We start from the raw sequence: 15234 nt of genomic DNA, 5'->3' as shown, positions 1-15234 counted from the left end.
CAGCCCAAGCTCCTCTCCTAGGGCTGCTTATCACAAAACCCCATGTTATGTTGTATATTCTGATCACAATTTACTGATGTGCTATTGTATTACTTATCCAATTTAAAAGTAATCAAATATTTGAACATAAGGAAATTGAAGCAATTGTAATGCAAGATGTAGGAGGATTTCATTATCCAGCAAATAGTTTGAAATAAGTTATGAGCAAACTATAAACTCTAGATTGTATAAATGTACACTGCCCCGCTCATGGTTTGGAGAAGCTTCCCATAAATATCTGCAAAACTAACTCCTTAAACTCTTCTTTCCTGCAAGGCCTACAAAACACTTGAAGCCGACAAAAAACATGCTAAAGGTTAGCCTGCTAGTGCTGAGACCACTGTCTGTCATGCTGACCAATATTAACTCTGTGTTTCCTTGTACTCCCCGATTGGTCTGTGTTTATCCATCTGTTGTCACTTGTCTCATTCTTGAGGTTGTACTCCATTTTAGCAGGAGCGGCGCCAGGGTTTTTGGCGCCCTAGGCCAGGGTCCTTCCGCGCTCCCGGTCGTCGTCAGCAATTCTGCGGCGGGGGAGGGAGGGTGTCTTTCCGCGCCCCCGGTCTTCGAGGCACTTCGGCGGCAGGTCCCGGAGCGAGTGAAGGACCCGCCGCAGAATTGCCGCCAAAGACCCAGAGCGCGGAAGGATCCCCCACCGCCGAATTGCCGCCAAGGGCAATTGCCGCCCCCCCAAATCCTGGTGCCCTAGGCGACCGTCTAGGTCGCCTCAATGGAAGCGCTGTCCCTGCCTTTTAGGCAAGGACTGTCTTTTCATTCTGTGTTTGTACAGAGCCTATATGGTCCATGACTGGGGCTCTTAGGCACTACATTAATACAAATTAAAAATAGGGTTTAAAACTTCCTAATGTTTTCAGGGGGTTCTCAAATTCATTTATATAGTGTTTTAGAATGATAGGGATTTTTAAAAAGATAACGTAGTTTAAAGCCAGGAAGGCATATTCCCCAAAAGGAGAATGTGAGACAACATTTCATTTGTAGATCAAGAGTCATCACAAAACAAATCAATCAATCAATCACAAATTACAAGGTAGAAACATTGTTTTCTGTTGCCAGTTGTTAATAAACATAGGACTCCCAATATCTGTAATGCTAATATGGAAAGAAAAACAAATATTTATGAAGTATATATAAAATTTATAATAGCCAATTGTGAATAGCAATGGTAAATGATAGCCCGCTCCCATATCACAAAATGTAAGACAATCACCCTCTGGCTTCACAGAATCAAAGAAATTAGGAATGGACGGGGTTACTTTATTAAGGAACCTTGTTCACCTCCTTGCCAGTGCCGGATTACTGCCTACCCTGTATTTTTAGTGCTTTGTCAGTGTTGTTTTGAACAACAGGCTAGTTTAATAAGATATTATATTGGGAAAGGTTTCTTTTTAAAAACTTCTTGATCCAGTTTGTATCTTATGAGAATCAATTATTACTTTAATTAAATGGCATGCTTCTGGGATGTTATATTTTGAAAGTTTAAGATAGGAAAAAGTTATAGTTACACTTCAGGTTACCATCTGTCCCTCATTTTGTGTATGTACCAAATGCCAACAGACACAAGCTATCACTAACGGCGAACTTATTGCTAACATTCTAGTCTACCACCTCTCTACTTCTGAAGTGAAGGTGCAAAGAAAAAAGGTACATATGGGCTTGTGTACATTAAACTTCCAAGAGAGGGCATTCTACAAATATGGGGAGCCCAAACTTTTGAACACTTATACTGCTAGGACCTGGCTCAGGTTGTTGTAAGTAGATTCTGTTGCTATAGACCATATTCTAAATTTTTACCAATTAATCTTGTTTCAAAAAGAGAATATTTAGCTCTGATGAGAAAGCAGATGAGTAAACAGAGTTAAACTATTTAGTGGTTAAGATGTACCTTCCCTATGGAACATTAAATTCCATAAAATATCCCTGAAGTATACTACTGTATATACACATTCCTCTCCTGAAAAGAAAAATGTAAATCCAGCAACATGTTTTGGCCTTCAGGATCCCAAACATAATATAGTCCATGTAATTTACACATCAAATACATTATACATAATTATTAGCAAATAATATAAAGCTCATTACAGCAAAGGGCATAAAAATCATGAGGCTAAGGCTTTATTTGAGACAACACTGAACACTCAAATACAAAATATACATTTTCCCTTGCATATTATGCTACCGTCCCCCAGGGGATGAGGTAGATGAAGCATTAGAAATAATTGCAAACTTGATTTTTTGTAAGTGACTGCCTCCAGAAATCCTGGAATTGTAATATAGAGTCTGTAGTTCTATTTTTCAGAGGCAATGAACACATTTGTGAAATTAGGAAGAGATTTACAGCATGCTTGACTGGGCAGATGAAAACGCAAACCAGGACACTGCAGTAATACTCTGATACTTCTCTAATAAGAAAAAAACAAACCCTGAATTATTCCTATCAAAACTAGCACATCTGAAGTTTGCCCAGCTGAGGGTCATAAGAGCAACATGCCAACAGCCCATGGGCTATACACAATTTGCACTAAATTCAGCAGATTGCAGCTGCCTTGGTCATTAACCTGACAGCGCAGTTCGTGGAGATTACAATTCCAAGCATGTGGTGCTCCATTTTGATCCCAACAACATGTAGTCAGACCAAGACAGCCTGCATTTTAGGAATTGTAGTCTCCTTGAGCTGTACCTTGATATTGAAGATGGTAATTTGCCAAATTGTAGATCTACATGTCAGACACTTTGGCCAGCCAGTTGAGTCTTTTGCCCAACAGAGAGGAAATCACTTTATGACTTTAAGGTTATTTCCCTGGTAGACTGAGTTATGTTGATAGGTAAAGATTTGACTGTGTTTTGGTTAGAAGCATAGCAATCTACTTTGGCTGTCCTTGAAGGAAAATGGCAGTCTTTATTCTTTACAGGCTAATGTGTGAAAACAAGTCTTGCCTACTTTTGTTTCTGAATTTAAAAGAATGTCTGTAGTTCCAAAATGTCAAGCAGTAATTTTCAAATGCATTTCTATCTATCAAAAGTGGAGACTCCATTTTGTTTGACTGTCATTTAATTAAAGATTCAAATTAATTCTTCACATTCCCTATCCCAGGACAGAGAGTTTATATTCAGAAAGGGCATGCTAACAAACTGAAGCTGTTTGGATGTGTAAATCTTCGTCTTCATGACATCGTATTTATAATTTCTTCAAAGGAAAGGCCAAGTGGCTTGGTAGCTGTGCTCTAGGTGCAATATACACTCACCAGGGGGTTACAAACTTTGTGATGGCCGCCATCTTGGTCAACACACTTTGGACTGAACTGGGGACTTCCAAAGCTCCATGAAGGGCTACAACTTGAACTAATGAGTCACGGTTCTATAGCTGGGCGCTGTAATTACCAATCCACAGAGAACAGGAGTCTGAGAGGGGAACCTGTAACACATGCTCATCAGTGGGTTACACTAGAATGAACCTCATCATATGGACATATCCTTAGAACTGCTGTGCTGCAGGCAAGTTACAAATCAAACGTTTTTACCCTCAACTCCTCAGAGAACAGACTGGAATATGCATGCAAAATTAATGTCTACTTAAAGATAAAGTCTGTACATTGTACTAAGTACTATATTAAAGCCAGTATTAAAATCAAACACCAGCTGTTTACATTCTTTGCTATACTTCCTGTTACAGGTCTTCTAAACTCCAACCTGAATGAGTGAGAAGTATTAAAAAAAAAACACACATAGGAAAGCAAAAAGATAACTCCTAATATTTTGCCTAGAAGTTTTGTTCCAACTCTGGGAGAGAGATTTAACATAGACAGTCAAATTCTCAGCTAATGCACAGCTCCTTTCACTACAACAGAGCTATGCCAATATACACTAGCTGAGGAGTTCACCCACAATATCTAGTACTCTCTTTAGCAAGTGGATCTTTTGGGACAGATTTCCTTCCAACAGAATGGAGGGTATTTAGCAGCACAGTGCTGATGCTTCTGAGAATTGTAGGACATGACTGGGCAGTAGTCAGAGTGCTATAAAACTACAAGATTTTATACATCTCTGATCATATCAAATAAGTCATCTGTAATGAAGATGTAAGGCTGCAGAAGTATCCAAAAGTCTAATAAAAGTGATGCTGAAAAACAATAAATCCTCTTTCCTGCAAAAGTCCAAGAAACCAGCTAACAATGTCTTATTCATAAACTTGTTTTGAAAACTTGGTTTCAGCTTAGTTTGTAAATATTAATTGAAAAGGGCAGTTGTCAAGGGAGATATCATCCAGTGGATGGGGCACTGGAATAAAAGGTAGAAGAGCTTGCTCTGTTCCCAGCTCTGCTACTGACTTGCTGACCTTCAATAAGTTACAACTCTATGCATCGGTTTCCCCTTCTGTAAAATGCAGACAATACTTACCTCCTTTCTAAAATACTAAAATAAAATGTATGGATGAAAACACTGATGTAAGATCTAAGTAGTAGTATTATTATCAAGATTCAGAAGCCTGAAAATAGGATTAATAGATTGACTTTGGCTCATTTCATGGACGCTCGTTGCATTGTCTGACCTCTTTTGTCTTCCTGTTCTGCTTTTGAGCCAATGCATGACAAATTACACTGTGTCCTGTGCTCCAACTGGCTTAGGAGCCTGGAACCAGCAGGCAGAGTAGAAGCATGAGCTTGTTTCAACCCACAAACAAAAACAAGCTCAGCAGTCTGGATTTGTTGTTGGTAAGTTGCTAAGCAGAGAAATTGGGCTTTCATCCATGTTGCAGCCCTTGCCCTTTGGAGAGCATAATGTGTCTTTAATGTCCTCCATTACTATTTTTATTTTTAAAGAAAGGATACTGCTTTTCACCCTATCAACCTTCACAAACTCCTATAACTATTGATAAATGTTTTAATTTTATTCCTTCTCCCGTAACATTCAATAATTATTCATCGATAACCATGGCTATGAGCATGCCAGGCAGGTTTCCATGGTTGGCATTTTAACTCTAAATCATGAATAAAGTTTCCAGCTGTAACTGAAAACCACACTGCATTATAATCTCTCTAAAAATATACTTAATATTCCACAAACAATTTTTCAACAGGTTATAAAAATGCTTATGACAGGTTTAAAAGATTTCATAAATAAAGAAAAAAGATTCTCTTTTATAGGAAACACTTCTAAGCAGTAACTAGCACAAGTTCCAACATTTAGTAATAGGTCATATTGGATGAAGTATTCTGTGCTACATGGAGTATCTAGGAGGAAATAGAGCCTAGTCATCAATTTGCTGACATAAAGCTTTCCCACCCCTAAAGAAACAGCAGGGAATAACAAGAAACCAGATCACCATGGTTTGCCCTTTGTAATAAGTGTCTCAAAGTAAGAATTTGCACTGGAGGTGGAAATCAAAGCAAAACATCTACCTTAAGCACAGAACACCACAGAGAGACTGCCCAGATTTTTCAGGTTATCTGGCTCATAAATTACTAGACTTGCAGTACTTTCAGAGGTACCGGGTGCCTTAAATTACTCAAGATAATGGGCTGGGGCTGGAGGAAACATCATCTTGCAACATTCAACACAAACATCACAGGATGAGAAAGCAGTAATATAAAAGTGAGAGAAAATAAACAAAGAATGAAAAGAAGAAATCAACTACTTCTTTCTCCAACCTGACTCTCTCCAGGAGAGGTCCTCTGAGGCCCAGAAAACCAGTCTGTCTACCCTCACATAAACACATATTTAAAACCATGCATCATGATTGCTATCCTGCTACTAAATGCAAGACAAACCCAAAGCTTATCCATTTTGCTCCAAAGAAGTCAAGACACACTGAATTAGAGGTTTGTTCGCCCCCTCCACTTGCCAAACTAGGAGACAGCATTGATGTCCTGAACCCGTACTGCTATTGGATCTCCAAAGACAAACAATCTGCCAAAAATACCCTTCGAGACCTACAGCAGACCAGGAGAGTAGGCCCCATTTCCACAATTGTGGACTCTGCCACAGTGACCTAACGCATTTGCGACCAGCAACCTTGATTAATGCAACATATCCACCAGGGTGAGAGAGTTCCTTTGCTCCTAGAGAACATTTCAGTTACTAAGCAAGCATCTTGTCAATGTATCTCCCAAATTACAGCTAACAGGGCAGCGGGATTATAGGGAAGTGTGTCACCAGAAAGCTCCTGCTCTCCTGTTAGCTATGGAACAGTCTTCCACAAGAAATCTTACCACTTTCAGGACAAAATTAGACATGGATCTTTGATTTAGCTTTTGCCAGAATAAAACATTTAAAAAACAAAAAAGCCAGTCCTACCGACCATTTCAGTGGAATGGAGACGAGAACCAGAAATCAATTATTAAACAGCATGTCAGATTGGTTACATTGTGTATTGCACTCAGATACCTGGACAATGAGTAAGGTATAAACACCAAGGCCTGGTCTCCACTACAGGCCCAGCCCCCACTCCACCCCTACCTCCAAGCACCCACCCCCGCCCCGCCTCTTCCTGTCCATGCTCCATCTCTCTTCATTTCGGGTTGGAATTCAGCTCCTGGGTTAAGTTGGATTGATATTTTTAAGTTCTGTGGAAGATACCTGGGGACTTTTGGGAGTGTTCGTATAGTATCAAAATCGATAAATAAAATAAATATTTAGAAAACCCATTGTTCTGTTTCATCTGTCGCTGTCAAAATGCATATCAAGTAATCCAGCGAGTATGGGATCGGAAGTCAGGAAATGTGGCTTGTTTCTAGCTCTGACATTGACTTATGTCAGAGGGGGGGAGGGATAGCTCAGTGGTTTGAGCATTGGCCTGCTAAACCCAGGGTTGTGAGTTCAATCCTCGAGGGGGCCACTTAAGGATCTGGGGCAAAAACAAAATTGGTCCTGCTAGTGAAGGCAGGGGGCTGGACTCGATGACCTTTCAAGGTCCCTTCTAGCTCTAGGAGATGGGATATCTCCATTAATTTATTTAATTTATTTATTATTATTTATTATTGTGTAATTCTGGAAAAGTCAGATAGCCTCTCTAGGCTGCTTCCATGGAGATGCCCCATCTTTCAAAAGGGACGATATTTGTAAAGTGCTGAGAGCTATGGATGAAGAGTGCTGTACAAATAACAAATATTGTTATTTGCACAGGAAGAAAATAAATAGGGGATTGCAACAAACAAGAATGTGGCACTCTCACATCAAAAGAGGCTAGATAAGTACCAAGATAACTGACTAACCTCTTTTAGTCTCCTTCCTTCACAAAAGGTTGCCATTTTCTCCAAAGGAATAGTCCCTCTTCCTAATTCCAATTTTACATGGAGGGTGGCTGACATGACCACAAATTCACAAGTACTTAGTTATCACCAAAATCTTATTCAAACATAATGAAAAGTAACTTTCCATAATCCCACGTTCCTACCAGACACTCCGAGATGTAACGATTAGGCTGGAAATGCAGTCTCCCTAGATAAACAAGCAAAAGGGCTTCACAAATACTGTCCAATATATCTGAATTTGGACACATTTCCAGAACATTTGGAAAGATGAGCCTGTATATATTTACACAGGGGACGTATTCTGACAGCATATCTTTACCATGCTATTGTTTGGAAACTGCTTAGATACTACAGTGATGGGAATCACATCAAATCTAAACAGAAAGGGATTTCAAATACTATACCTGAAGTATTATGTGCTGTCTTAAGTTTAAATATCAACCTTATTTTATGCACTTGAAAAGCACCAAAAGAAAGCTGAAGAAAACAGGGCACCAAACTTTGAACATATTACTACATTTACAATGGGAGTATTTGTTTTCCTCAACTGAAATCAAATTTCTGCACTTTCCCTTGTTATTAGCGGATGCTGCACTACCTTAGTGCTGAATTTCATTATTGTAATTTACTGAACCTTGGAATGCTGACCCACACAGCCATAGCTAATACTTTTCATACGCATGCATACTCATATCTCTGCATCATTTCAACTGTTCTGTACAAGTCCAGTTATTATTCTTGTATCCCACAATTAGTGTTTTGCATGCTCCTTTTGGATCTTGGCAAATTATTTAGTAAAGCTATAATTAATCCAATGATACACAATCTCATTTACTGTGTGTGTGTGAACAATTAAAATTACAGTGCCACCAGGCAAAAAGAGTTATAATTCTATATATGTGTTGGAGAGGGGGTTTTGGGGTTTTTTTTGGGGGGGGGGGACACGGAGGGGGAATGAGATTGTGGTATTTGGAAGAGTTTCCACAGAATTCTAGACAGTCCCTCAAGTTGCGCATATCCGCAATTTGTGTCAGTTCACCACCACTCTTTAGGGAACTGTAATTTTGAGATGAAATCATTTGGATAGACAAATGTCAGTGGTTGCACACACCCAATGCTAATGACTTTTTAAGCCTTACAAAAACGTGAACTCATGCAAGAGAGAGTGTTTCAGCTGTTACATTTAAAACAGGTCATTCCATTAGCAGTCACACTCCTGAGAACATTCCTGTAGGACAGGTGTGGCAGCTCAAGGACTTTTCATGCTGAGCTATTTAAATATATAACTTTCCACTGTTTGATAGCCATTCCTTCATCCAGATCAAAAGATGATAGTAGTTATAACACTTAACATTATATAATGCATTATAGTTTCAAAGCGCTATGTTAATATCAGTCTGTCCTCAATTCCCATGTGTGAGGTACAACAGTATTTTAAGTTTTATCTCCACCATACAGATATGCAAGGCAGGCACAAAGATTACATGATTTTCATGGCAACAGAGCAAGTCAGCAAGAGAGCTGGAATCAGAACTCCCACTTTCCTGGCTATCAATCCAATGCTTAATTCAGAGAAGGTGGTTATTCTCTCTCTCTCAAAAATACTCTCTATACCAGTGGTGGGCAACCTGCAGCCCGTCAGGGTAATATGTTGGCAGGCCGCCAGACAGTTTGTTTACATTTGCACAGCCGCCCGCAGCTCCCAGTGGTTGCAGTTTGCCGTTCCGGGCATAGTGACGGCCGAGGCAATGGTTCGGGGAGCAGTGTCCGCTGCATCAGACGCTGCCTGGAGTGTTGCCCTGGCCGTAGTCATGCCCTCCTCCATGATCGCCCGGAACTCCTTCCTGGAAGCCTCAGGAACGGAGCCCTTGAACTTGGCCATGACTTGCCACATGTTAAAGTCATAGCATCCCAGGAGGGCCTGGTGGTTGGCCACCCCTCAGCTGGAGACTGGAGGATGAATAAATCTTATGCCCAAACAAGTCTAGTCTCTTGGAGTCTTTATTCTTAGGGGTAGCCCTGGGTTGACCTTGTCGTTCCCTGTGGTTAACCGTCTCATGGCCTTTGGATGGCACAAAGTACTTTTGTTCAGCCCTCTTGGAGATGGGTGGCAGGGAGGAAGGATTTTCCCCACAAGGCTTTAGTAATCTTAAAGGCTCCATCATGAAGGGGCAGAGCCACCCTGGCCGGTGCTGTGGAGACGAGGACATTGAAAAGAGAGTCCGAGGGCTCCTCTAACTCCTCCGCTTGAAGGCCCAGGTTGGCAGCGACCCTCTTCAGTAGTTCCTGGTGCACTTTAGTGTCATCCAGAGGAACCGGGGGCATTATAGCCTCGTCAGGTGACGACGAGGAAGATGCCAGTGCCATAGGATCCTCCACAACCATTGGTGGCCCAGTAGCTTGGTCCCCTACTCCCTCTTGGACCTGCGGGGTCCTCTCATCCAAGGCTTCTTGCACTGGAAGAGGGCGGGAGAGAGAGGCAACTGGTCTCATCGAGGCTCCGGACACTAAGCGGGTGGCCTGGGAGGGCTGGGTGAACCCCCACAGGTTCCATGGGTACCACGGCACCAGCCACTGGGCCTGAGGCCACAGGGCTTGTTTCAGTGCCGACAATGTAGCTGGTACCACTGGTACCGGAGCTTGTCCCGCCATCAGGACATCCCTCCCTCCGAACCAGGGCAGGATCCTGAGTGGTCGCTCCCAGGTGACCAGGACAGAGCGGAAGGGAGGTTCTGTCCCGACAGGTGCCAGTCACTCCGCCTGGTGTCCGATCTGGAACGAGGTCTTCAGGACCGACGGCGCTCGATGGATCCGCGATGGCCTAGAGCCGGCGATCTACATCTCGCGCTTGATGAACAGTACCGGGATGAAGAGCGGGACCGGGAATTGGAACAGGCCCAGTGCTGGGAAGGGTCTGCACACAGTGATGCCCTCCTAGGGGATCGGTGATGGTCTGAGGAATGGTAGCATCAATCCCTCGACAGGTCCCTGGAGCAGTACCGCGGTCTCGGAGATACTGAGTGCCGGGACCAGTATTCCTGCCAGCGGGCGCATGCCCCCAGAGGTCTGCGCCCAGTTGCCGGAGAGCTGAGCCTCGAGCCTCTCGGCCTGCCCAAGGTCCGAGGATGAATGGGACTGTGCTGCATATTTGCCTTTCATGGTCAGATGCGTGGCGGCTACAGCAGGGCGAGCGCTGGTGGGACATTCCCCGTGATGGGGAACGGTGTCGCTTAGGTGGGGACCATAGCGGTCCAAACGCGGGTTTACCCCGTGACTGGGGAACTGTGGGAGCCGGTGTGGGCGGCACCGGGATGGACATAATCTCCTGCGCCACCTGTAGGGCCTCTGGCATGCACGGCACTCGGAGCTGATGGAGGCCTCTGCCACTATCCGGGGTCGCTGGCGGGGAGTGGCCTGGGACCTTGCTCACACCTTGTCTTATCTTTTCCCTTGTGGGAGGTTGGAGACTGACCTCACACCATCTTCTTGGGCTTCTTGGCCAGAGCCACAGATGGGGACCAGTGCCGGCCAGTGGACGGACCCAGTGGGGCACTATGTACTGAGGTCACGGTGCTCGGTGCTGAGTTGAAGCTTTACTCCGGTGTCGGGGTGAGGGCCGACTCCATAAGGAGCGCATTTAAATGAATGTCATGCTCCTTCTTAGTCCTTGGCTTGAAGGACTTGCAAATCTTGCACTTTTCACTAACGTGCCCTTTGCCCAAGCAACGCAGACAGCTGCTGTGTGGATCACTAACGGGCATGGGCCTCTTGAAGCGATCGCTGGACTTAAAGCCTGGGGACCGGGGCATGCCCCGTCCTGAGGCAAAGTCCCGTTTGGGACCTATGAAGTCTCTAACTATAGCTAAGGGATTTACTAACACTAACAGAAAACTATAGACACTATAATACAAGGATTAACAAATCAGTACGAACAAGAACGCAACAGTTCTAGCCCCGTCACTGGCAGCAAAAATGAACTGGGGGTGGGGGGAGCCGGTGGTGCCCTATATACTGCGACATGTGTGCGCCACTCCAGGGGGGTGCCAGAGCTGGTCCCCTATGGATACTACTGAGGGGAAAACTTCCGGCATTGGTGCATGTGGCGAGCACACACACCTAAGTTGAATGGACATGAGCAAGCACTCGAAGAAGAACCTTTAGTAATTCAGCAAGAGATTTGTGATGAAATAAATGACAAAAACATCATTAGGATGGCAAGAGGATTTATGTTTGGATATATTTGTATAGGTTTTCCTCACTTTGAAAACCCTTCCCGTAGACAAGCATGAACAAAACACTAAGCTAGGAGCTATTCCTACAGGTGTAATGGTCAGCCACTGTTTGCAATGTCATGAAACTAGGCAGCAAAATAAAAAGATGAAAGGACAAACCTCTGTGAACTGACCATCCCTTTAGGGTTGCTACTAACTTCAATTCTTATAGGACAGTCCAGAATTGCATCTCTCTCTCCCAGAAGCCTAAGCTGCAACATTATTACTTGATTTCATGATGCCTTGCCAGGACACAATAGCATCATCTACAATGCAATGCGTCAGCAAATGAAAAATGCAAACGTAGTAGGCAGCAAGTCTAGGCCTAGTTGTCTGTATTTTATGCTGATGCTTGGTATCAGGAAATTGCAACTGCCACCTTAGAGAGTTAAAGCAAAAGTAATATATTCCAATTATACCAATCGAAATCCAGGAATTTAAAGTTACATACATTTTTTCCTGGTTTTCCTCTTGCATAAGTTCTGATTTAAAGGGAAAGTATGTTTAAAAAAACAAAAACAAAAGCAACTACTTGGAAGTTTCTTCACTCACCCAACATTTAGAGCTTTCACATTAAACCTGTGGAATGAATAAGTCATTTCAATAGGAGTAGACTATGTTAACCTACAGCTGATTAAAAAGCCTCAAACAAAATGCATATCCACATATATTCAAACTCCAGATATTTCAGGGACTTTCCAACCATCTGGAAATTTAATTGAGGTGTGGATCTGAGATTTAGGTGTTTTTAGGGGTTTTTTTTTATTGTATTTTTCATGTAAGAGTCTTTGTTACTTTCTCACCCTAAATATAATTTAATCCAGGGGGATAATCAAGAACATCTCTCTAGGATGAAACTTTGCAAACTACAAGTGCAATTGCTATTTTGTATGTCCTAATCTTTTATTTAATATTTACTTTACTTTCCACCCATCAGGAACCTGTAATACTGGTACAGGAAACAGACTGGCTTTTGATCCATTATGAATGTATTGCTTTTGCCACAGCGTTGTAACAGAAGGATGGTTTAAAGTGTACATGTAGCTTGGTCCTACGCCACTCATGCTGATTCCTAACCATAGCTGCTATATTGAGGGCCTTGTGACAGACAGCAATAATTTATACGCCATATTCTTGCTTCAGTACAACTGTCAAGTTTTCACTTACGGAAGTATTTCAGCGTCTCTTCTATTTGCTCAGTTGTTAAGTCGATACTGGCATCAGGAGAAATGAGAGGCGTGTGAAGCCAGTCGTCGTGGTCATAACCATAGATTGTATCTGCTCTCAGCTTGTAATGGGGCAGCTGTTCTTCCAGCAGACTGATGATTTCAACTTCAGGAAGATCAGTACTATTGCACACATCTGAAAGGAAGAAAAGAAACATATAGCCCATGTTAATTACTTCAAATAACTGAGCTCTTACGTTTTAACATGAGCCAGGCAAGCATGTCAGTTTACTTTAATACTGGCAAGAGTTTCCTAAAAAGAACAGTGAGCAATACACATTGTTTTGGAATGCATGACTGAGTGAGGTTGGTAACAGGAGAAACAAGAGGCGTGTAAGCACAGGGTTGGCGACTCATAGGATCATAGAACCATAGAATTAGAAGGGACTGCAAGGGTCATCTAGTCTAGCCCTCTGCCAAGATGCAGAATTTGTTGTGTCTAAACCACTTGAGACAGATGGCTATCCAGCCTCTTCTTGAAAACCTCCAGTGAAGGAGCTTCCACGACTTCCCTAGGCAGTCTGTCCCATTGTTCTATTGTTGTTATAGTTAGGAAGATTTTCCTGAGATTTAATCTAAATCTGCTATGCTGTAGTTTGAACCCATTGCCTACCCTCTGTGGCAAGAGAGAACAATTTTTCTCTATCTTTTTTATGGCAGCCTTTCAAGTATTTGAAGATTGCTATCATGTCCCCCCTTAATCTCCTCTTTTCCAAACTAAACATATCTAGTTCCTTCAGCCTTTGCTCACATGGCTTGCATTCCATTCCTTTGATCATTTTTGTCACTCGCCTCTGGATCTTTTCCAGTTTCTCTACATCCTTTCTCTGCAGCAGTGACCAAAACTGGACGCAGTACTCCAGCTGAGGCCTAACTAGCGCTGAGTAGAGCAGTACTATCACCTCCTGTGATTTGTGTGCTATGTCTCTGTTACTGCAACCCAAACTGCATTTCCTTATTTATTTTTTTTGGCAACAGTGTTGCATTGACAACTCACGTTGAGGTTGTGATCCACCACTACTCCCAGATCCTTGTCAGCAATGCTGCTGCGAAGTCAGTTATCCCCCAATCGGTATTTGTGTATTTGTTTTTTTCCTCCCCAAGTTTAGGGACTTACATTTGTCTTTGTTGAATTTCATGTTGTTGTCTATAGCCCAGTTTTCCAATTGATCAAGATCCACACATTTCAATTGTAAATTGAAATGGTAAATTACTGACAAAATGTCCTGCTTCATAATCAGAAACAAGGCAGAGCACTAAATAGCATTTTCAGATTGGTGGGGCAGAATTCTATAGCTAACCTTAGCTGAAGCAAAAATGTGAAAATGGGAAGTTGGAACACAAAGCCTTCTTCTGAGTGGGGATTACCAAAATCTGTTTTACCACTTGCCTTTCCTGCACACTGTTTAATGAACTGCTACCATGCTGTGTACATATGAAATTTATGGCCCCTGAATTCCATCTTTAACCAATGCCAAAGCTCTCAGAATTTGGCATTGGTAGGGCACTGACTCACTTCACAATTTACTGTAAATAAAGCAACCCTGTTAGGCAGAAGTGACCTCATCACCATGATGCAACCCACCAAGCTAGTGATGGACAGCTTTTCACTGGAATATATCTCATCGGGGAAGAAAGATATAAGAGAGACATTTCATTATTTTCCAGAGAACGTTTTATTTCTTCACTGTTCTGTTTTTCCCCTAATCCCCAAGGTTACATTTTCAAAAAATGCCTCTGATTTTAACCATAAGGCTGAAGCTGGCAAGGACGTGCTACCAAAGGGTGGAAGATGTGAAGACGAGTGGTTGTCAAACAATCTGAATTACCTTGCTATCCATAAGCTTAAGTAAAACCAGGCTACTGATAGGACATGCTGCTTACCCACTTTAGTTCACATAAATATGTCATTCCAGAAACAGTGCCAAGCTCTATTGCTCGCACAGAGAATATTGCACATATAAATGCACTACACCCATTTAGAGATATGCCCATTATGAATCAGTTTGTTTCAGAGAAAGGGTTTGTATGGTTTGATTCATTTAGACAATATGTGTTCCCTTGCAAACAAGAGACAAATTACTGTATACGTTAAGCTAAACTTTAGAGAGGACGGGAAGGTCAAACTCAAGACATAAATCTTTGAGTGACTCTTCCACATTTCTAGTGTTTAACAAGAGCCAACATATTTACTGTTCACAATAGGCCAAAAAGGCAATGCATAGAGACTAGCTCATTATGCTTATGTGTCAAACAGAAATTAGCTCCTCACAAAATTTTGCAACCACTATGCAGGATGGTATCAAACCACCATGAAACTCTGTAGACTGGCAATCCTCCATTCTACATTGGACAATCCATTCAGCACTGCATTTGAGCATGGAGTCTTTTACCAGCTCTCACTGTAAAGAAGGAGAGGGGGGAGAGACA

At 42.4% G+C, this 15234-nt stretch overlaps 1 protein-coding gene across 1 annotated transcript in view; it reads right to left on the bottom strand.

Moving 5' to 3' along the window:
• LOC113405017 (trafficking kinesin-binding protein 1-like) overlaps nucleotides 1-15234 on the bottom strand; it is a 118016-nt gene that overhangs the window by 78469 nt on the left and 24313 nt on the right. The window contains exon 2 of the mRNA XM_026663870.2: nucleotides 12746-12940. The gene's annotated coding sequence lies outside the window, so the exon portion shown is untranslated. The remainder of the gene's footprint in view (nucleotides 1-12745; nucleotides 12941-15234) is intronic.

This window comes from Terrapene carolina, unplaced genomic scaffold, assembly GCF_002925995.2.
Source record: "Terrapene carolina triunguis isolate 2854851 unplaced genomic scaffold, T_m_triunguis-2.0 Scaffold34021, whole genome shotgun sequence".
Classification (NCBI taxonomy): Eukaryota; Metazoa; Chordata; order Testudines; family Emydidae; genus Terrapene; species Terrapene triunguis.
The sequence above is the reverse complement of the archived record's forward strand: the minus strand, read 5'-3'. Positions and strand labels throughout refer to the sequence as shown.